We start from the raw sequence: 19,295 nt of genomic DNA on the forward strand, positions 1-19,295 counted from the left end.
GGCAGCCTATTCTTAGCTATTAATTTTGACAAGAAAAGAAGAACTTGTTTTATGAGAATCTACAAGGGCTGCAGCAGGCTAGGTCTAATAGACATCTTTACTGCAGCTTCATCACTCCCAGCGGCGCTGTATACTCCCGTGCCCTGGTTGCTGGGTCACTGCAGCGGAGGCTCCGGTTTCATCCTAAGGTCAGTCACACACACACCACCCTTCCGGATCACGAGGCCGCTGCTGAAGGGGAGCGAGGCCGTAGGGGGTGGGCCGTGTGCGCACTGCGGTGGACACTGATTACTGGGCAGCCGCTCCACTAGCCACCAGGTACAGTTAAGGAGCACAGGTCTGGGGGTTTTTCTCCTATATTAACCCAATTTTGTACTGCCCGCAGCGCATTGTGATAGGTAATAGGGCCTGATTCAGGTTGGATTGCAATCACAATAAGCGATCCAACTGCAAAAATTGCTAAGAGCATACGCATGTGCCTGCATTTTCTGCGGCACCCCGCAGAGAATGTGATCGCCTCTGCCTGTCAATCGGGGCGGGGAAGGGGGGGAGAGGTGGGTCAGCAACACTCCATTTCCAAGTCAGGGATGGAGCGGTGCGGGGGCAAGGCTTCAAAATGGGGTCTGCAACGGAGGAGACACAGGGGGCGTGGTCACAGCGACTGTATGACATCACATTCAGCCGCTGTGATCACAAAAATGGTGGCGGCTTCCTGCGCGCACATACAGTCTGCACCAGCAGGAGCCTACACCATTTTTTATGATCACGCTGAACTGCAGTGTGACTGCAATTACAGCATGGTCAAGAAGGGAGGCGTCATGCTGGGTGGCCATGCCCTGTCACTTTGCAGGAGCCAGCACCGCTCACACACTAGTCCCCGGGTGCAGCCCCCAACCCCCGGGACACCCGGAGCAACAAAATGTAGATTCAGGCCACCAGGCCACGCCCCTACCTATGAAACCATGCCTCCTTTTTACCATTGCACTGCTTATCTGCGCGCACTGCATTACAATCTCCCTCGCCACCTCTCTGGGTGTCACCAGTGATAGTGACACCTCTGCCATGCTTGTAGCAGCTGGTCCTAAGATCTACGCCTCAAACCCTGAGTGTTTGCCCTTGTGACTTGTTGATCATCATAGCGAAGCAGATGCTTACAGAAAACTGCAGGGGCTTAGATTGAAAATAAAAAAATTGATAGGGTATAAGGTAGAGAGGAGCGGGTTCGGTTCTCCGAGAACCGAATTCCCCACGAACTCCACGTGGTTTACACTGGTCCGAGGCAGGCTCGGTTGTTCCCGCCTGACTCGGAAAACCTGAACAAGGGAAAATGTCATCATCCCGCTGTCGGATTCTCGCGAGATTCGGATTCCATATAAAGAGCTGCGCGTTGCTGCCATTTTTACTCGTGCATTGAAGAGAGAGCGGAGAGGACGTGGCTATGTTCTCTCAGTGGAAATCTCAATATCAGTGCTCAGTATCAGTGGTTACTTATTGCTGCTCAGTAATACTAGTAGTGTGTCTCTCCTGCTCAGTGTCAGTTCTCAGTAGTATCCTCATCAGTGCTCAGTATCACTGTTCATTGTCTTGTGCTGCATTGTGTTGCTCAGCATAATACAGTACATTACTAATAGTCCAGTGCTGCATCTTGCTGCTCAGTGTCAGTTCTAGTATCCTCATCAGTGCTCACTATCACTGCTCATTGCATTGTGGTGTTCTGTATACTACAATAACATAGTAATATAGTAACATAGTTTTTGAGGTTGAATAGAGGCAAATTGCCCATCGTGTTCAACCTGTTTTAAGTTGTGATGATTCTACATACTTGCTGAATAATGTTTTATGACTAGTTAGCTACTATAACTCATGTTACCCCCGGATTAACCATGTTGATATTTTAAGTATTATAACCTTGGATAGCTTTTTCATTCAGAAATGTATCCATTCCTTTTTTAAATCCAATTACAGAGTCCGCCATTACCACCTTCCCTGGCAGGGAATTCCACATCCTGATTGCCCTAACAGTGAAGAAACCTTTCCTCCATTGCGTTCTGAACTTTCCTCCAGTCGCAGCGAGTGACCACGTGTTCTTTTAATAAATAATTCCTCTGATAACTCTTTGTTATGTATCTTTACATATTTGAAGATATTAATAATATCTCCTCTTAGGCACCTCTTTTCTAGTGTATAAATATTCAGCCTAGTAAGTCTTTCCTTATAGTCCAGTACTTTAAGGCCTTTAATCAATTTAGTCTTCAGGATCTCTGACACTTCCATGAGCAGCAGAGTAGTGCAATGGAAGCATGCTGGGCCCATAACCCAGAGGTCGATTGATTGAAACTATCCTCTGCTATGTGCATTTTTTTTTTTATAATTAAAGTAATCAAAAACTGGGATTGATATTTTGGCACTTTTATTTTTACTTAAAGTACAATAACTTTTATCATTTTAATTTGTTTTAATAGTATATTGACAGCATTGTTTTCTTTAAAAAATCCACTTAATTTTCTTTACCCTATTACTGAAATGGTAATTGACAAAAACAAACTACATTGTCACCAGAAGAGCAATGCAAAATGTACAAGTGATATATGAAAATCATCTTCCATCTTGAATTTCAATGATGCATTGGGACAACAATTTGTGAGAAACATCTTCACCCATAAAGAAAGATTTTCTTAATTCCTTACCTGTGTGCTGATTAGATATCACCTTGTTTTCACATTAAACAGACTTCCCCATGAGGAAGTAGCAAGGATGCAGTGACGTTTCCTGGTGTCAACCTGTATTATTTCAGTAGACATTGAAATGAGGATGCATCTTTGATGCCTTTCCAATGAAGCAAGTTTAATTCAGTAATAGGTGAAAAACCATTCCTACAAAGGTGTTAATCAGAGACTTGGCTTTGTGGACACTTTTCAGAGAGCAAATTTGTTAGCATAAACATAAAATCAGAAAATGAAGAGCTGTTTAATCACTCAATTGGACTTTTCTGCCAGCATAATTTTTTTTCTCTGCAACTCACTGCTAAATTGTGCTTCCTAGCTGTTTTTTTATAAAATCACTTAATCAAATCTAACTCTGATTACATCAGAGAAGGCCAGGTACCCTACACCATAAGGGGGGGTTTTGAAATTTTGACTTGTCTACTTAAAGATCACCAAAATCTGATTACAAGGTCAATTACATCCCTGGGTGGGATTGAACCACCAACCTTTTGGTTAATAGCCAAACATGCTAACCGATTGCGCCACAGAGACACCTTGCGAAAGTCAATACTGACAAAGGCTAATAAGCATTCATCTAGAACGTTTCCTAGAAAAACTTTAAAAAGTCAATAATCTGGAGAATTTTTGTAAGAAACACATTGGTACTTTCCCATGATGAGTGAGTGCTTCAGGATTTCTTGCACTTACATGGGCTATTAACCAAAAGGTTGGTGGTTCAATCCCACCCAGGGATGTAATTGACCTTGTCATCAGATTTTGGTGATCTTTAAGTAGACAAGTCAAAATTTCAAACCCCCTCTTATGGTGTAGGGTACCTGGCCTTCTCTGACGTAATCAGAGTTAGATTTAATTAAGTGATTTTATAAAAAACAGCTAGGAAGCACAATTTAGCAGTGGGTTGCAGAGAAAAAAATAACATTTTAAACCTACCGGTAATTTTTTTTTCTCGTAGTCCGTAGAGGATGATGGGGACTCCGTAAGGACCATGGGGGATAGACGGGCTCCGCAGCAGACATGGGCACTTTAAGAAAGACTTTAGATCTGGGTGTGCACTGGCTCCTCCCTCTATGCCCCTCCTCCATACCTCAGTTAGAGAAACTGTGCCCAGAGGAGACGGACAGTACGAGGAAAGGATTTTTGTTAATCCAAGGTCAAGATTCATACCAGCCACACCAATCACACCGTATAACTTGTGATATACTACCCAGTTAACAGTATGAAAACAACATAGCATCAGTCCAAGACCGATGAAAACTAACATATAACCCTTATGTAAGCAATAACTATATACAAGTCTTGCAGAAGTAGACCGCACTTGGGACGGGCACCCAGCATCCTCTACGGACTACGAGAAAAAGATTTACCGGTAGGTTTAAAATCTTATTTTCTCTTACGTCCTAGAGGATGCTGGGGACTCCGTAAGGACCATGGGGATTATACCAAAGCTCCCAAACGGGCAGGAGAGTGCGGATGACTTTGCAGCACCGATTGAGCAAACAGGAGGTCCTCCTCAGCCAGGGTATCAAACTTATAGAACTTTGCAAAGGTGTTTGAACCAACTTTGACCCACTGCTTGGATGACATCACCATATGCAAATCCATCTGCGGCAGGCCTTCCCCCAGGAATGCTTGCACTAGTTGTTGCATTTGGTTTGTTGTTTGGGGGTGCTTCAGTATTAGGCAGCCTTCTGCCCTCCCATGTTCATCTGAAAATATGTGTTCTCCCTGCAGTTGTTGTCCCCAGATGAGAGTTCCCTTGTGCTGCCTCAGTTGAATCTCCTTTACTTGACAGAGATGTGCCTGAGCAGCGGCCCTCCCCAGCCCTATCCCAAATCATACTTATTTTGCATAGGAGATACCATGGTCATGAAGATTGTTCTCCCAGGGTTAGGTTAATTCATTGCATTCTGGGTATGCTGACCCCTGTGATTTCCCCAAATGTGGGAAACTCAACTGCATTATTTGTGGTAGTGGGGGACTGTGTTTGTGCTTTCCTCTGGTCAGCTCTGGTAAAAGTCAGATTTCTTTGTCTCAGATCTTCCTCTAGCCTTGTTCTTCTTTCGAGAGTTCCCTTGTGCTGCCTCAGTTGGATCTCCTTCACTTGACAGGGGGGTGCCCGAGCAGCGACCCTCCCCAGCTCTAGCCCAACTCCTACTTACCTGCCAGGTGAGATACTATGATCATGAAGATGCTTCTCCCAGGGCAAGGCTCACCCATTGCACTCTGGGTGTGCTGCCCCTGCGATTTCCCCAAATGTGGGAAACTTGACTGCATAATTTGTGTTTCCCCTGGTCGGCTCTCATATAATTCAGATCTCTTTGTCTCAGGTCTCTCTCCAGCCTAGTTTGCTGTCTGTTTCCACTTCTTTTTTCTTGAGCCCCTCCCTTCTATACCCTTGTGCACTATCCTGACTTCTCCCGTCTGCTTACTTTGTGCCTTCCAACGCACAATACAAACTACAGGTAGTGCTGCAGGGCCCACACCCTTTTACTTGCTTTACAGAGCAGCTCTGGAGCTGTTACAGTGCCCAGCTGCTGCAAGAAATCAGCTTGAATGCTTCAGGGGCTGGGGCATAGCCAACATGAGCCCCACACCGAAGGAGGGTGGAGGTGTTTAATGCGAACTAGGGGTCATCCAAGCGCCGCAAAAGGCCGCCATGCCCTGCACACCCCTTTATTCTTTTCATATGCAGACGAGGGTTGAAGCCAACTTTGACCCACTGCTTGGATGACATCACCATATTCAAATCCATCTGCTGCAGGCCTTCCCCCAGGAATGCTTGCACTAGTTGTTGCATTTGGTTTGTTGTTTGGGGGTGCTTCAGTATTAGGCAGCCTTCTGCCCTCCCATGTTCATCTGAAAATATGTGTTCTCCCTGCAGTTGTTGTCCCCAGATGAGAGTTCCCTTGTGCTGCCTCAGTTGAATCTCCTTTACTTGACAGAGATGTGCCTGAGCAGCGGCCCTCCCCAGCCCTATCCCAAATCATACTTATTTTGCATAGGAGATACCATGGTCATGAAGATTGTTCTCCCAGGGTTAGGTTCATTCATTGCATTCTGGGTATGCTGACCCCTGTGATTTCCCCAAATGTGGGAAACTCAACTGCATTATTTGTGGTAGTGGGGGACAGTGTTTGTGCTTTCCTCTGGTCAGCTCTGGTAAAAGTCAGATTTCTTTGTCTCAGATCTTCCTCTAGCCTTGTTCTTCTTTCGAGAGTTCCCTTGTGCTGCCTCAGTTGGATCTCCTTCACTTGACAGGGGGGTGCCCGAGCAGCGACCCTCCCCAGCTCTAGCCCAACTCCTACTTACCTGCCAGGTGAGATACTATGATCATGAAGATGCTTCTCCCAGGGCAAGGCTCACCCATTGCACTCTGGCTGTGCTGCCCCTGCGATTTCCCCAAATGTGGGAAACTTGACTGCATAATTTGTGTTTCCCCTGGTCGGCTCTCATATAATTCAGATCTCTTTGTCTCAGGTCTCTCTCCAGCCTAGTTTGCTGTCTGTTTCCACTTCTTTTTTCTTGAGCCCCTCCCTTCTATACCCTTGTGCACTATCCTGACTTCTCCCATCTGCTTACTTTGTGCCTTCCAACGCACAATGCAAACTACAGGTAGTGCTGCAGGGCCCACACCCTTTTACTTGCTTTACAGAGCAGCTCTGGAGCTGTTACAGTGCCCAGCTGCTGCAAGAAATCAGCTTGAATGCTTCAGGGGCTGGGGCATAGCCAACATGAGCCCCACACCGAAGGAGGGTGGAGGTGTTTAATGCGAACTAGGGGTCATCCAAGCGCCGCAAAAGGCCGCCATGCCCTGCACACCCCTTTTTTCTTTTCATATGCAGACGAGGGTTGAAGCCAACTTTGACCCACTGCTTGGATGACATCACCATATGCAAATCCATCTGCTGCAGGCCTTCCCCCAGGAATGCTTGCACTAGTAGTTGCATTTGGTTCGTTGTTTGGGGGTGCTTCAGTTTTAGGCAGCCTTCTACCCTCCCATGTTCATCTGAAAATATGTGTTCTCCCTGCACTTGTTGTCCCCAGATGAGAGTTCCCTTGTGCTGCCTCAGTTGAATCTCCTTTACTTGACAGAGATGTGCCTGAGCAGCGGCCCTCCCCAGCCCTATCCCAAATCATACTTATTTTGCATAGGAGATACCTTGGTCATGAAGATTGTTCTCCCAGGGTGAGGTTCATTCATTGCATTCTGGGTATGCTGACCCCTGTGATTTCCCCAAATGTGGGAAACTCGACTGCATTATTTGTGGTAGTGGGGGACTGTGTTTGTGCTTTCCTCTGGTCAGCTCTGGTAAAAGTCAGATTTCTTTGTCTCAGATCTTCCTCTAGCCTTGTTCTTCTTTCGAGAGTTCCCTTGTGCTGCCTCAGTTGGATCTCCTTCACTTGACAGGGGGTGCCCAAGCAGCAATCCTCCACAGCTCTAGCCCAACTCCTACTTACCTGCCAGGTGAGATACTATGATCTTCACTGTTAGGGCAATCAGGATGTGGAATTCCCTGCCAGGGAAGGTGGTAATGGCGGACTCTGTAATTGGATTTAAAAAAGGAATGGATACATTTCTGAATGAAAAAGCTATCCAAGGTTATAATACTTAAAATATCAACATGGTTAATCCGGGGGTAACATGAGTTGTAGTAGTTAACTAGTCATAAAACATTATTCAGCAAGTATGTAGAATCATCACAACTTAAAACAGGTTGAACACGATGGGCAATTTGCCTCTTTTCAACCTCAAAAACTATATTACTATATGTTACTATATTACTATGTTACTGTAGTATACAGAACACCACAATGTAATGAGCAGTGATAGTGAGCACTGATGAGGATACTAGAACTGACACTGAGCAGCAAGATGCAGCACTGGACTATTACTAATGTACTGTAGTATGCTGAGCACCACAATGCAGCACAAGACAATGAGCAGTGATACTGAGCACTGATGAGGATACTACTGAGAACTGACACTGAGCAGGAGAGACACACTACTAGTATTACTGAGCAGCAATAAGTAACCACTGATACTGAGCACTGATATTGAGATTTCCACTGAGAGAACATAGCCACGTCCTCTCCGCTCCCTCTTCAATGCACGAGTAAAAATGGCGGCAACGCGCAGCTCTTTATATGAAATCCGAATCTCGCGAGAATCCGACAGCGGGATGATGACATTTTCCCTTGTTCAGGTTTTCCGAGTCAGGCGGGAACAACCGAGCCTGCCTCGGACCAGTGTAAACCACGTGGAGTTCGTGGGGAATTCGGTTCTCGGAGAACCGAACCCGCTCCTCTCTACCTTATACCCATATATTTTTTTATTTTCAATCTAAGCCCCTGCAGTTTTCTGTAAGCATCTGCTTCGCTATGATGATCAACAAGTCACAAGGGCAAACACTCAGGGCTTGAGGCGTAGATCTTAGGACCAGCTGCTACAAGCATGGCAGAGGTGTCACTATCACTGGTGACACCCAGAGAGGTGGCGAAGGAGATTGTAATGCAGTGCGCGCAGATAAGCAGCGCAATGGTAAAAAGGAGGCATGGTTTCATAGGTAGGGGCGTGGCCTGGTGGCCTGAATCTACATTTTGTTGCTCCGGGTGTCCCGGGGGTTGGGGGCTGCACCCGGGGACTAGTGTGTGAGCGGTGCTGGCTCCTGCACAGTGACAGGACATGGCCACCCAGCATGACGCCTCCCTTCTTGACCAATCTGTAATTGCAGTCGCACTGCAGTTCAGCGTGATCATAAAAAATGGTGTAGCCTCCTGCTGGTGCAGACTGTATGTGCGCGCAGGAAGCCGCCACCATTTTTGTGATCACAGCGGCTGAATGTGATGTCATACAGCCGCTGTGACCACGCCCCCTGTGTCTCCTCCGTTGCAGACCCCATTTTGAAGCCTTGCCCCCGCACCGCTCCATCCCTGACTTGGAAATGGAGTGTTGCTGACCCCCCTCTCCCCCCCTGCCCCGATTGACAGGCAGAGGCGATCGCATTCTCTGCGGGGTGCCGCAGAAAATGCAGGCACATGCGTATGCTCTTAGCAATTTTTGCAGTTGGATCGCTTACTGTGATTGCAATCCAACCTGAATCAGGCCCTATTACCTATCACAATGCGCTGCGGGCAGTACAAAATTGGTTTAATATGGGAGAAAAAACCCCAGACCTGTGCTCCTTAACTGTACCTGGTGGCTCGTGGAGCGGCTGCCCAGTAATCAGTGTCCACGCCAGTGCGCACACGGTCCACCCCCTACGGCCACGCTCCCCTTCATCAGCGGCCTCGTGATCCGGAAGGGCGGTGCGTGTGTGACTGACCTTAGGAAGAAACCGGAGCCTCCGCTGCAGTGACCCAGCAACCAGGGCACGGGAGTATACAGCGCCGCTGGGAGTGATGAAGCTGCAGTAAAGATGTCTATTAGACCTAGCCTGCTGCAGCCCTTGTAGATTCTCATAAAAAAAGTTCTTATTTTCTTGTCAAAATTAATAGCTAAGAATAGGCTGCCTGAGGCAGGCCCCTGTTAAGTGGCCTGCTACTGAAGGCACCAACTACAAACTGAGCTCCCTGTTCATGGAAGCGGGGTTATAGAGGAGAATGCGCTGAGCATCTTGGGAACAGTCAAAAGCTTTGAGCCGGTTGGTGCCTCAGATCAAGATCCTACTCTACACCCCAATGTGAATCCTTGTGGAGTCCAGTGTACCCCACAGAAGAAATTAATGTGTCACACCCATTGGCAGCAACCTTAGAATAGCTGCTGACGGGCACAATTGAGAAAGGAAGGGGGGGGGGGACATTTGAATCCAGCACATAGATGCAATTCAAATATGTAATTTGAACCTTCCTATTTTAAAATATAATGGATGAACTTCACCCTGTGATAACAATCTTCATGATATAGAGATCTCATATGCAAAATAAGTATGAGTTGGGATAGGGCTGGGGAGGGTGGCTGCTCGGGCAAGCCCCTCCCCCGTCAAGTTAAGGAGATTCAACTGAGGAAGCACAAGGGAACTCTCGTCTGGGGACAACAACTGCAGGGAGACCACATTTTTTCAGATGAACATGGGAGGGCGGAAGGCTGCCTAATACTGAAGCACCATCAAATATCAAACCATATGCAATAACTAGTACAAGCATTCCTGGGGGAAGGTCTGCAGGAGACGAATTTGCATACGGTGATGTCATCCAAGCAGTGGGCCAAAGTTGGCTGGAACCCTCATCTGCATATGAAAAGAGAAAAGGGTTATGCAGGGCATGGCGGCCTTTTGCGGCGCTTGGATGACCCCTAGTTCGCATTAAACACCTCCACCCTCCTTCGGTGTGGGGCTCATGTTGGCCATGCCCCAGCCCCTGAAGCATTCAAGTTGATTTCTTGCAGCAGCTGGGCACTGTAACAGCTCCAGAGCTGCTCTGTAAGGCAAATAAAAGGGTGTGGGCCCTGCAGCACTACCTGTAGTTCGCATTGTGCGTTGGAAGGCACAAAGTAAGCAGACGGGAGAAGTCAGGATAGTGCGCAAGGGCATAGAAGGGAGCGGCTCAAGAAAAGAGAAGTGGAAACAGACAGCAAACTAGGCTGGAGAGAGACCTGAGACAAAGAGATCTGAATTATACGAGAGCCGACCAGGGGAAACACAAATTATGCAGTCAAGTTTCCCATATTTGGGGAAATCGTAGGAGCAGCACACCCAGTGTGCAATGGGTGAGCCTTGCCCTGGGAGAAGCACCTTCAAGATCATAGTATCTCACCTGGGTGTGCTGCCCCTGCGATTTCCCCAAATGTGGGAAACTTGACTGCATAATTTGTGTTTCCCCTGGTCGGCTCTCATATAATTCAGATCTCTTTGTCTCAGGTCTCTCTCCAGCCTAGTTTGCTGTCTGTTTCCACTTCTTTTTTCTTGAGCCCCTCCCTTCTATACCCTTGTGGAATATCCTGACTTCTCCTCCTGTCTGCTTACTTTGTGCCTTCCAATGCACAATGCAAACTACAGATAGTGCTGCAGGGCCCACACCCTTTTACTTGCCTTACAGAGCAGCTCTGAAGCTGTTACAGTGCCAAGCTGCTGCAAGAAATCAGCTTGAATGCTTCAGGGGCTGGGGCATGGCCAACATGAGCCCCACACCGAAGGAGGGTGGGGGTGTTTAATGCGAACTAAGGGTCATCCAAGCGCCGCAAAAGGCCGCCATGCCCTGCATACCCCTTTTCTCTTTTCATATGCAGATGAGGGTTCCAGCCAACTTTGGCCCACTGCTTGGATGACATCACTATATGCATATCCGTCTTCTGCAGACCTTCCCCCAGGAATGCTTGTACTAGTTGTTGCATTTGGTTTGTTGTTTGGGGGTGCTTCAGTATTAGGCAGCCTTCTGCCCTCCCATGTTCATCTGAAAATATGTGTTCTCACTGCAGTTGTTGTCCCCAGATGAGAGTTCCCTTGTGCTGCCTCAGTTGAATCTCCTTTACTCTAAAACTTGTAAAACTTAGCAAAAGTGTTTACTAAATAGCTGCTCGGCAAAGTTGCAATGCCGAGACTCCCCGACCAGCTGCCCAGGATGAACCCACCTTTCTAGTAGAATGGGTCTTCACCTAATTCAGTAACGGCAATCCTGCCGTGGAATGAGCATGCTGAATCTTACCACAGATCCAGCGCATAATTGTCTACATGGAAGCAGGACACCCAATCCTGTTGGGAGCATACAGGACAAACAGAGCCTCTGTTTTCCTAATCTGAACCGTTCTGGTGACATAAATTTTCAAAGTTCTGACCACAGCCAGAGACTTTGACTCAACGAAGGTGTCAGTGGCCAAAGGCACCATGTGGAAAGATGAACCACCTTCGGCAGAAATAGTTGACGTGTCCTCAATTCTGCTCTATCTTCATGAAATATCAAATAAAGGCTCTTGTGATACTGCATGGTTTGTACTGTTTTCCATGTGCTCCCAGATCTTTCAAGCAAGAAGCATGGTCAAGAAAGTTCTGTTTGAAAAGAAACAACATTTACTGTCATTGTTATAGAATTTGGGAGAAAAAACAAGAAGAAATCTGCACTGTTGACGCACTGGACAGAATGAATGAATCATAAAATATAACCTTTATTAAGTATGTATTAAAATTGGATAAATATTAATATTATTATCCCAAACTGCAGTGAAACATAAAGGTTAAAATCACAGAACTAACATACATGTGCATAAGAAGAATAAAGAGATGTGAAAAAAAGGTTTAAAAAGCGTGTCCGTGTGTGATTATTTTTGAAGGCACAACCCTGGCGGGGTTGTTTATATAGATATATATGTTGCTAATAATCACTTTCTAGCGTAATGTTATTAAATAGCTGTTAGTATCTATGTCGTCAGGTACCACTGGGTCGTATCCTATATACTCCTGTGGGAAACTTGACTGCATAATTTGTGTTTCCCCTGGTCGGCTCTCGTATAATTCAGATCTCTTTGTCTCAGGTCTCTCTCCAGCCTAGTTTGCTGTCTGTTTCCACTTCTCTTTTCTTGAGCCGCTGCCTTCTATGCCCTTGTGCACTCTCCAGACTTCTCCTGTCTGCTTACTTTGTGCCTTCCAACGCACAATGCAAACTACAGGTAGTGCTGCAGGGCCCACACCCTTTTACTTGCCTTACAGAGCAGCTCTGGAGCTGTTACAGTGCCCAGCTGCAGCAAGAAATCAGCTTGAATGCTTCAGGGGCTGGGGCATAGCCAACATGAGCCCCACACCGACGGAGGGTGGAGGTGTTTAATGCAAACTAGGGGTCAGCCAAGCGCCGCAAAAGGCCGCCATGCCCTGCATGCCCCTTTTCTCTTTTCATATGCAGACGAGGGTTGAAGCCAACTTTGACCCACTGCTTGGATGACAGCACCATATGCAAATCCATCTGCGGCAGGCCTTCCCCCAGGAATGCTTGCACTAGTTGTTGCATTTGGTTTGTTGTTTGGGGGTGCTTCAGTATTAGGCAGCCTTCTGCCCTCCCATGTTCATCTGAAAATATGTGTTCTCCCTGCAGTTGTTGTCCCCAGATGAGAGTTCCCTTGTGCTGCCTCAGTTGAATCTCCTTTACTTGACAGAGATGTGCCTGAGCAGCGGCCCTCCCCAGCCCTATCCCAAATCATACTTATTTTGCATAGGAGATACCATGGTCATGAAGATTGTTCTCCCAGGGTTAGGTTCATTCATTGCGTTCTGGGTATGCTGACCTCTGTGATTTCCCCAAATGTGGGAAACTCAACTGCATTATTTGTGGTAGTGGGGGACTGTGTTTGTGCTTTACTCTGGTCAGCTCTGGTAAAAGTCAGATTTCTTTGTCTCAGATCTTCCTCTAGCCTTGTTCTTCTTTCAAGAGTTCCCTTGTGCTGCCTCAGTTGGATCTCCTTCACTTGACAGGGGGGTGCCCGAGCAGCGACCCTCCCCAGCTCTAGCCCAACTCCTACTTACCTGCCAGGTGAGATACTATGATCATGAAGTTGCTTCTCCCAGGGCAAGGCTCACCCATTGCACTCTGGGTGTGCTGCCCCTGCGATTTCCCCAAATATGGGAAACTTGATTGCATAATTTGTGTTTCCCCTAGTCGGCTCTCATATAATTCAGATCTCTTTGTCTCAGGTCTCTCTCCAGCCTAGTTTGCTGCCTGTTTCCACTTCTTTTTTCTTGAGCCCCTCCCTTCTATACCCTTGTGCACTATCCTGACTTCTCCTCCTGTCTGCTTACTTTGTGCCTTCCGATGCACAATGCAAACTACAGGTAGTGCTGCAGGGCCCACACCCTTTTACTTGCCTTACAGAGCAGCTCTGGAGCTGTTACAGTGCCAAGCTGCTGCAAGAAATCAGCTTGAATGCTTCAGGGGCTGGGGCATGGCCAACATGAGCCCCACACCGAAGTAGGGTGGGGGTGTTTAATGCGAACTAAGGGTCATCCAAGCGCCGCAAAAGGCCGCCATGCCCTGCATACCCCTTTTCTCTTTTCATATGCAGATGAGGGTTCCAGCCAACTTTGGCCCACTGCTTGGATGACATCACTGTATGCAAATCCGTCTTCTGCAGACCTTCCCCCAGGAATGCTTGTACTAGTTGTTGCATTTGGTTTGTTGTTTGGGGGTGCTTCAGTATTAGGCAGCCTTCTGCCCTCCCATGTTCATCTGAAAATATGTGTTCTCCCGGCAGTTGTTGTCCCCAGATGAGAGTTCCCTTGTGCTGCCTCAGTTGAATCTCCTTTACTTGACAGAGATGTGCCTGAGCAGCGGCCCTCCCCAGCCCTATCCCAAATCATACTTATTTTGCATAGGAGATACCATGGTCATAAAGATTGTTCTCCCAGGGTGAGGTTCATTCATTGCATTCTGGGTATGCTGACCCCTGTGATTTCCCCAAATGTGGGAAACTCAACTGCATTATTTGTGGTAGTGGGGGACTGTGTTTGTGTTTTCCTCTGGTCAGCTCTGGTAAAAGTCAGATTTCTTTGTCTCAGATCTTCCTCTAGCCTTGTTCTTCTTTCGAGAGTTCCATTGTGCTGCCTCAGTTTGATCTCCTTCACTTGACAGGGGGGTACCCGAGCAGCGACCCTCCCCAGCTCTAGCCCAACTCCTACATAACTGCCAGGTGAGATACTATGATCATGAAGGTGCTTCTCCCAGGGCAAGGCTCACCCATTGCACTCTGGGTGTGCTGCTCCTGCGATTTCCCCAAATGTGGGAAACTTGACTGCATAATTTGCGTTTCCCCTGGTCGGCTCTCGTATAATTCAGATCTCTTTGTCTCAGGTCTCTCTCCAGCCTAGTTTGCTGTCTGTTTCCACTTCTCTTTTCTTGAGCCGCTGCCTTCTATGCCCTTGTGCACTCTCCTGACTTCTCCTGTCTGCTTACTTTGTGCCTTCCAACGCACAATGCAAACTACAGGTAGTGCTGCAGGGCCCACACCCTTTTACTTGCCTTTCAGAGCAGCTCTGGAGCTGTTACAGTGCCCAGCTGCTGCAAGAAATCAGCTTGAATGCTTCAGGGGCTGGGGCATAGCCAACATGAGCCCCACACCGACGGAGGGTGGAGGTGTTTAATGCGAACTAAGGGTCATCCAAGCGCCGCAAAAGGCCGCCATGCCCTGCATACCCCTTTTCTCTTTTCATATGCAGATGAGGGTTCCAGCCAACTTTGGCCCACTGCTTGGATGACATCACCGTATGCAAATACGTCTTCTGCAGACCTTCCCCCAGGAATGCTTGTACTAGTTGTTGCATTTGGTTTGTTGTTTGGGGTGCTTCAGTATTAGGCAGCCTTCTGCTCTCCCATGTTCATCTGAAAATATGTGTTCTCCCTGCAGTTGTTGTCCCCAGATGAGAGTTCTCTTGTGCTGCCTCAGTTGAATCTCCTTTACTTGACAGAGATGTGCCTGAGCAGCGGCCATCCCCAGCCCTATCCCAAATCATACTTATTTTGCATAGGAGATACCATGGTCATGAAGATTGTTCTTCCAGGGTGAGGTTCATTCATTGCATTCTGGGTATGCTGACCCCTGTGATTTCCCCAAATGTGGGAAACTCGACTGCATTATTTGTGGTAGTGGGGGACTGTGTTTGTGCTTTCCTCTGGTCAGCTCTGGTAAAAGTCAGATTTCTTTGTCTCAGATCTTCCTCTAGCCTTGTTCTTTTTTTGAGAGTTTCCTTGTGCTGCCTCAGTTGGATTTCCTTCACTTGACAGGGGGGTGCCCGAGCAGCGACCCTCCCCAGCTCTAGCCCAACTCCTACTTACCTGCCAGGTGAGATACTATGATCAGGAAGGTGCTTCTCCCAGGGCAAGGCTCACCCATTGCACTCTGGGTGTGCTGCTCCTACGATTTCCCCAAATGTGGGACACTTGACTACATAATTTGTGTTTCCTCTGGTCGGCTACTCGTATAATTCAGATCTCTTTGTCTCAGGTCTCTCTCCAGCCTAGTTTGCTGTCTGTTTCCACTTCTCTTTTCTTGAGCCCCTGCCCTTGCCCTTGTGCACTCTCCTGACTTCTCCTGTCTGCTTACTTTGTGCCTTCCAACGCACAATGCAAACTACAGGTAGTGCTGCAGGGCCAACACCCTTTTACTTGCCTTACAGAGCAGCTCTGGAGCTGTTACAGTGCCCAGCTGCTGCAAGAAATCAGCTTGAATGCTTCAGGGGCTGGGGCATAGCCAACATGAGCCCCACACCGACGGAGGGTGGAGGTGTTTAATGCGAACTAAGGGTCATCCAAGCGCCGCAAAAGGCCGCCATGCCCTGCATACCCCTTTTCTCTTTTCATATGCAGATGAGGGTTCCAGCCAACTTTGGCCCACTGCTTGGATGACATCACCGTATGCAAATCCGTCTTCTGCAGACCTTTTCCCAGGAATGCTTGTACTAGTTGTTGCATTTGGTTTGTTGTTTGGGGGTGCTTCAGTATTAGGCAGCCTTCTGCTCTCCCATGTTCATCTGAAAATATGTGTTCTCCCTGCAGTTGTTGTCCCCAGATGAGAGTTCCCTTGTGCTGCCTCAGTTGAATCTCCTTTACTTGACAGGGATGTGCCTGAGCAGCGGCCCTCCCCAGCCCTATCCCAAATCATACTTATTTTGCATAGGAGATACCATTGTCATGAAGATTGTTCTCCCAGGGTGAGGTTCATTCATTGCATTCTGGGTATGCTGACCCCTGTCATTTCCCCAAATGTGGGAAACTCGACTGCATTATTTGTGGTAGTGGGGGACTGTGTTTGTGCTTTCCTCTGGTCAGCTCTGGTAAAAGTCAGATTTCTTTGTCTCAGATCTTCCTCTAGCCTTGTTCTTTTTTCGAGAGTTTCCTTGTGCTGCCTCAGTTGGATCTCCTTCACTTGACAGGGGGGTGCCCGAACAGCGACCCTCCCCAGCTCTAGCCCAACTCCTACTTACCTGCCAGGTGAGATACTATGATCAGGAAGGTGCTTCTCCCAGGGCAAGGCTCACCCAATGCACTCTGGGTGTGCTGCTCCTACGATTTCCCCAAATGTGGGACACTTGATTACATAATTTGTGTTTCCTCTGGTCGGCTCTCGTATAATTCAGATCTCTTTGTCTCAGGTCTCTCTCCAGCCTAGTTTGCTGTCTGTTTCCACTTCTCTTTTCTTGAGCCGCTCCCTTCTATGCCCTTGTGCACTATCCTGACTTCTCCCGTCTGCTTACTTTGTGCCTTCCAACGCACAATGCAAACTACAGGTAGTGCTGCAGGGCCCACACCCTTTTACTTGCTTTACAGAGCAGCTCTGGAGCTGTTACAGTGCCCAGCTGCTGCAAGAAATCAGCTTGAATGCTTCAGGGGCTGGGGCATAGCCAACATGAGCCCCACACCGAAGGAAGGTGGAGGTGTTTAATGCAAACTAGGGGTCATCCAAGCGCCGCAAAAGGCCGCCATGCCTTGCACATCCCTTTTTTATTTTCATATGCAGACGAGGGTTGAAGCCAACTTTGACCCACTGCTTGGATGACATCACCATATGCAAATCCATCTGCTGCAGGCCTTCCCCCAGGAATGCTTGCACTAGTAGTTGCATTTGGTTTGTTGTTTGGGGGTGCTTCAGTGTTAGGCAGCCTTCTGCCCTCCCATGTTCATCTGAAAATATGTGTTCTCCCTGCAGTTGTTGTCCCCAGATGAGAGTTCCCTTGTGTTGCCTCAGTTGAATCTCCTTTACTTGACAGAGATGTGCCTGAGCAGCGGCCCTCCCCAGCCCTATCCCAAATCATACTTATTTTGCATAGGAGATACCATGGTCATGAAGATTGTTCTCCCAGGGTGAGGTTCATTCATTGCACTCTGGGTATGCTGACCCCTGTGATTTCCCCAAATGTGGGAAACTCGACTGCATTATTTGTGGTAGTGGGGGACTGCGTTTGTGCTTTCCTCTGGTCAGCTCTGGTAAAAGTCAGATTTCTTTGTCTCAGATCTTCTTCTAGCCTTGTTCTTCTTTCGAGAGTTCCCTTGTGCTGCCTCAGTTGGATCTCCTTCACTTGACAGGGGGTGCCCGAGCAGCAATCCTCCACAGCTCTAGCCCAACTCCTACTTACCTGCCAGGTGAGATACTATGATGTTCACTGTTAGGGCAATCAGGATGTGGAATTCCCTGCCAGGGAAGGTGGTAATGGCGGACTCTGTAATTGGATTTAAAAAAGGAATGGATACATTTCTGAATGAAAAAGCTATCCAAGGTTATAATACTTAAAATATCAACATGGTTAATCCGGGGGTAACATGAGTTATAGTAGCTAACTAGTCATAAAACATTATTCAGCAAGTATGTAGAATCATCACAACTTAAAACAGGTTGAACACGATGGGCAATTTGCCTCTATTCAACCTCAAAAACTATGTTACTATATGTTACTATATTACTATGTTACTGTAGTATACAGAACACCACAATGTAATGAGCAGTGATAGTGAGCACTGATGAGGATACTAGAACTGACACTGAGCAGCAAGATGCAGCACTGGACTATTAGTAATGTACTGTAGTATGCTGAGCACCACAATGCAGCACAAGACAATGAGCAGTGATACTGAGCACTGATGAGGATACTACTGAGAACTGACACTGAGCAGGAGAGACACACTACTAGTATTACTGAGCAGCAATAAGTAACCACTGATACTGAGCACTGATATTGAGATTTCCACTGAGAGAACATAGCCACGTCCTCTCCGCTCTCTCTTCAATGCACGAGTAAAAATGGCGGCAACGCGCAGCTCTTTATATGGAATCCGAATCTCGAGAGAATCCGACAGCGGGATGATGACATTTTCCCTTGTTCAGGTTTTCCGAGTCAGGCGGGAACAACCGAGCCTGCCTCGGACCAGTGTAAACCACATGGAGTTCGTCGGGAATTCGGTTCTCGGAGAACCGAACCCGCTCCTCTCTACCTTATACCCATCAATTTTTTTATTTTCAATCTAAGCCCCTGCAGTTTTCTGTAAGCATCTGCTTCGCTATGATGATCAACAAGTCACAAGGGCAAACACTCAGGGCTTGAGGCGTAGATCTTAGGACCAGCTGCTACAAGCATGGCAGAGGTGTCACTATCACTGGTGACACCCAGAGAGGTGGCGAAGGAGATTGTAATGCAGTGCGCGCAGATAAGCAGCGCAATGGTAAAAAGGAGGCATGGTTTCATAGGTAGGGGCGTGGCCTGGTGGCCTGAATCTACATTTTGTTGCTCCGGGTGTCCCGGGGGTTGGGGGCTGCACCCGGGGACTAGTGTGTGTGCGGTGCTGGCTCCTGCACAGTGACAGGGCATGGCCACCCAGCATGACGCCTCCATTCTTGACCATGCTGTAATTGCAGTCGCACTGCAGTTCAGCGTGATCATAAAAAATGGTGTAGCCTCCTGCTGGTGCAAACTGTATGTGCGCGCAGGAAGCCGCCACCATTTTTGTGATCACAGCGGCTGAATGTGATGTCATACAGCCGCTGTGACCACGCCCCCTGTGTCTCCTCCGTTGCAGACCCCATTTTGAAGCCTTGCCCCCGCACCGCTCCATCCCTGACTTGGAAATGGAGTGTTGCTGACCCCCCTCTCCCCCCCCCGCCCCGAT

General features: G+C 47.8%; 12 non-coding genes and 3 pseudogenes across 12 annotated transcripts; 14 read left to right on the forward strand and 1 right to left on the reverse strand.

The window, feature by feature from the left end:
• The first annotated feature begins 4,561 nt into the window (after positions 1 to 4,561).
• LOC135025672 (U1 spliceosomal RNA) lies at positions 4,562 to 4,725 on the forward strand. Its single transcript, XR_010222403.1, has one exon. It is a non-coding gene; the product is annotated as a U1 spliceosomal RNA (small nuclear RNA).
• Positions 4,726 to 4,877: 152 nt separating this feature from the next.
• LOC135025628 (U1 spliceosomal RNA) lies at positions 4,878 to 5,019 on the forward strand (annotated as a pseudogene).
• A 692-nt stretch (positions 5,020 to 5,711) lies between these two features.
• Positions 5,712 to 5,875, forward strand: LOC135025650 (U1 spliceosomal RNA). The gene has a single exon (XR_010222383.1). It is a non-coding gene; the product is annotated as a U1 spliceosomal RNA (small nuclear RNA).
• A 152-nt stretch (positions 5,876 to 6,027) lies between these two features.
• On the forward strand, positions 6,028 to 6,169 carry LOC135025654 (U1 spliceosomal RNA; annotated as a pseudogene).
• A 692-nt stretch (positions 6,170 to 6,861) lies between these two features.
• LOC135025771 (U1 spliceosomal RNA) lies at positions 6,862 to 7,025 on the forward strand. The gene has a single exon (XR_010222493.1). It is a non-coding gene; the product is annotated as a U1 spliceosomal RNA (small nuclear RNA).
• A 3,305-nt stretch (positions 7,026 to 10,330) lies between these two features.
• On the reverse strand, positions 10,331 to 10,486 carry LOC135025693 (U1 spliceosomal RNA). The gene has a single exon (XR_010222415.1). It is a non-coding gene; the product is annotated as a U1 spliceosomal RNA (small nuclear RNA).
• Positions 10,487 to 12,847: 2,361 nt separating this feature from the next.
• Positions 12,848 to 13,011, forward strand: LOC135025566 (U1 spliceosomal RNA). The gene has a single exon (XR_010222301.1). It is a non-coding gene; the product is annotated as a U1 spliceosomal RNA (small nuclear RNA).
• A 152-nt stretch (positions 13,012 to 13,163) lies between these two features.
• LOC135025675 (U1 spliceosomal RNA) lies at positions 13,164 to 13,298 on the forward strand (annotated as a pseudogene).
• A 702-nt stretch (positions 13,299 to 14,000) lies between these two features.
• LOC135025761 (U1 spliceosomal RNA) lies at positions 14,001 to 14,164 on the forward strand. The gene has a single exon (XR_010222483.1). It is a non-coding gene; the product is annotated as a U1 spliceosomal RNA (small nuclear RNA).
• A 152-nt stretch (positions 14,165 to 14,316) lies between these two features.
• On the forward strand, positions 14,317 to 14,479 carry LOC135025677 (U1 spliceosomal RNA). The gene has a single exon (XR_010222405.1). It is a non-coding gene; the product is annotated as a U1 spliceosomal RNA (small nuclear RNA).
• Positions 14,480 to 15,149: 670 nt separating this feature from the next.
• On the forward strand, positions 15,150 to 15,313 carry LOC135025763 (U1 spliceosomal RNA). The gene has a single exon (XR_010222485.1). It is a non-coding gene; the product is annotated as a U1 spliceosomal RNA (small nuclear RNA).
• A 152-nt stretch (positions 15,314 to 15,465) lies between these two features.
• LOC135025651 (U1 spliceosomal RNA) lies at positions 15,466 to 15,629 on the forward strand. Its single transcript, XR_010222384.1, has one exon. It is a non-coding gene; the product is annotated as a U1 spliceosomal RNA (small nuclear RNA).
• A 668-nt stretch (positions 15,630 to 16,297) lies between these two features.
• On the forward strand, positions 16,298 to 16,461 carry LOC135025556 (U1 spliceosomal RNA). The gene has a single exon (XR_010222292.1). It is a non-coding gene; the product is annotated as a U1 spliceosomal RNA (small nuclear RNA).
• Positions 16,462 to 16,613: 152 nt separating this feature from the next.
• LOC135025685 (U1 spliceosomal RNA) lies at positions 16,614 to 16,776 on the forward strand. The gene has a single exon (XR_010222411.1). It is a non-coding gene; the product is annotated as a U1 spliceosomal RNA (small nuclear RNA).
• A 671-nt stretch (positions 16,777 to 17,447) lies between these two features.
• LOC135025633 (U1 spliceosomal RNA) lies at positions 17,448 to 17,611 on the forward strand. Its single transcript, XR_010222366.1, has one exon. It is a non-coding gene; the product is annotated as a U1 spliceosomal RNA (small nuclear RNA).
• The last annotated feature ends 1,684 nt before the right edge of the window (positions 17,612 to 19,295 follow it).

The sequence above is a fragment of the Pseudophryne corroboree genome, unplaced genomic scaffold (genome assembly GCF_028390025.1).
Source record: "Pseudophryne corroboree isolate aPseCor3 unplaced genomic scaffold, aPseCor3.hap2 scaffold_423, whole genome shotgun sequence".
Classification (NCBI taxonomy): Eukaryota; Metazoa; Chordata; class Amphibia; order Anura; family Myobatrachidae; genus Pseudophryne; species Pseudophryne corroboree.